Below are 2,563 nucleotides of genomic sequence, written 5' to 3'. Positions count from 1 at the left end.
GTCACATTTCCTAGCTTGAAAAGATATTTGTTTATCTTCGTATTCTAATAGATCTCAATCTTCAGTTTAAGTTTTAAGGTATTTATTAGATTTGTTTGTCACCCATTTTGCCTCAATGTGGCAAACTGTTTGGGATACCTCTTATTTTTCGTAGGAGGAAGACTATAAAATTGAAGGAATAGTTATTATGCATTGTCCTCTTAGTGTCTCTTAGCTCTTAAGTCTTTTAGAATGTTGTGTCTTTTCAGTAAGTTGATAGATGGAAATCCTCTTTCTTCACATATTTTCTAATATAAATTCTTTTTGCAAAATGTCACTTCTTTGCATCTCCTCCTCCTCTTCCTCTTCCTCCTCCTCCTCTTCCTCAGAACTAAAATGCTGTTGTTTTTTTCAAATTGAAAAATTCATTTTTCTGTCCAGATCTGATAAGGCTATCCTTATCCAAGAATTTTATCCCGCTTATCTTGGATTCTTGTTGCCTTTACCCTGCTTCTTCCACTCCAAGTGGGGTATATGTTCAATTTAAAAATACTGTGAGATCATGCACTTGAGTACACAATTCTTTTGTTTGATTGTTGGATCAAGATTGTGAAAATCCAGAATTATGCATAGCACAAAAATAATTGCAAAAACAACTTTCTTATTTGGATCTAAGCAAGAGTAAGGTGGGAGTTTACATCTAGAATCAACATACATGATCACAGTAAATGTTGAAGCTATGCTATAAAAGGTGACAGAGTTTAACTGTCTTATAGCATCCAAAACTTCAGGTAATACAACTTGTTTTATATCTTTCTATCTACTCTGATTATCTCCACAGATAATTGGAGGAAGGTAAAAATAGCCTATTCACTACAGAAAGTTCTTGTCATCTGGAGGACTCATGAAATGCCGTATGCATTGCACATTAAAAACTGAGCTGGCTTTAGCCTCGCTCTTTATAAACTAGAAGTCTATTTCTAAACTTCACGGGTGATGATATAATATTGATTTTTGCAAAATTCTTTTAAGAGACTATTGGGTCCTTCTTTCACACTTTTTAGTGCTCCGATGTATAGAATGTGCAGTGGTTTCCATCTGCAATATTTAACAGCTTTTCTGGAGCTCAAAATGCTTCCTAGCAGAAAATAAAGCCAGTTGGAAAAAGAGAACACCATCTCCAGGTGGTCCTCGGCTTAAGATCATAATTGAGCCCAAAATTTATGTGGCTAAGCAAGGCATGAAACTAAAATCAGGAAAATACTCGAATGTGCAGAAATGGATAAAATGATAATAGAACTAAAAGAAAGAGAAGAATCGGACTTCTATAAAGTATGGAATAAAATGTATAAGTGGCTAGAAATCAGAAGCCAAAACAGAAAATAGAGAATATAAATATATGGCGATACAAATAATGAATATTATTATAAGTGTTAATATTACATTTGCTACACTATAGGACAAGGTTAAAGTAATAGGAAGGCAATGCAGAAGGGAGATTTATAAAAGCTAAGCAGAAAACCCGATATAGAAAGCTGTAAAATTACTGTATATTGTTATGTATGTTCTGTGGGTTTTTTGTTTCTTTTCTTGTTGTGTCTTCTTTACTGTTTTTAAAGATTAAAACATTCAATAAAAATTATTTTTTTTAAAAAGCAAGGCATTTGTTAAGTTAGTTTTGCCCCATTTTATGACCTTTCTTGCCACCGTTGCTAAATGAAACACAGACATTCTTAAGTTAGTAACACGGTTGTTAACTGATTCAGGCTTCCCCAAGGATTTTGCTTTTTAGAAGATCACAAAGGATGGCATTACAACCGTCATAAATACATGCTAGTTGATTGATTCAGCACTCGCTCAGAAGCGTGGCAGTTGCTTCCCTTCATGAATAACGGAAGCGGTCTAGTTTGAGGGGGCTGTGCCAAGCTCAATTTTTCATCATTCCTTTTGGCTTCTCACTCTCAGCCTCTCAGCCTCTGTATCTGGTTTATCTGCTTCAAGTTGCACCTGTTGCCTTTCTGCCATGAAACTCGTGCAATTTCTCATGAAACTTAGTCATGAAACTGTCGCCATTGAACTGAAAAATGGGACTCAGGTACATGGAACCATTGCAGGAGTGGATGTCAGCATGAATACCCATCTTAAAGCTGTAAAGATGACTTTGAAGAATAGAGAACTGTCCAGTTGGAGACATAGAGCATTCGAGGCAATAATATCAGATAATTTTATTCTGCCAGACAGTGCTGGTGGATGTTGAACCAAAAGTGAAATCCCAAAAAGGAAGGCAGTTGCAGGTAGAGACCGTGGAAGAGGCAGTGGAAGAGGACGAGAGTGTGGAAATGGAAGAGGGAGTACAAGATGATAATTTATTTATATCTGTTATTTTAAAAAAGCCCCCAACAAGCGGGGTGTTTTTTTTAAAAGCTTTTATGTCAGTTTTAATAAACAAATGTGGAAAATGAAATAAAGAAATAAATACATGGCAGTTGCCAAGCATCTGAATTTTGATCATGTGACCATGGGGATGCTGCAACAGCCTTCAGTGTGAAAAAGGTCATATGTCACTTTTTTCGATGTTATAACT

At 35.6% G+C, this 2,563-nt stretch overlaps 1 pseudogene; it reads left to right on the top strand.

Moving 5' to 3' along the window:
• The first annotated feature begins 2,002 nt into the window (after positions 1 to 2,002).
• Positions 2,003 to 2,341, top strand: LOC116502863 (annotated as a pseudogene).
• The last annotated feature ends 222 nt before the right edge of the window (positions 2,342 to 2,563 follow it).

Source organism: Thamnophis elegans, chromosome 2, assembly GCF_009769535.1.
Source record: "Thamnophis elegans isolate rThaEle1 chromosome 2, rThaEle1.pri, whole genome shotgun sequence".
Taxonomy (NCBI): Eukaryota; Metazoa; Chordata; class Lepidosauria; order Squamata; family Colubridae; genus Thamnophis; species Thamnophis elegans.
The sequence above is the reverse complement of the archived record's forward strand: the minus strand, read 5'-3'. Positions and strand labels throughout refer to the sequence as shown.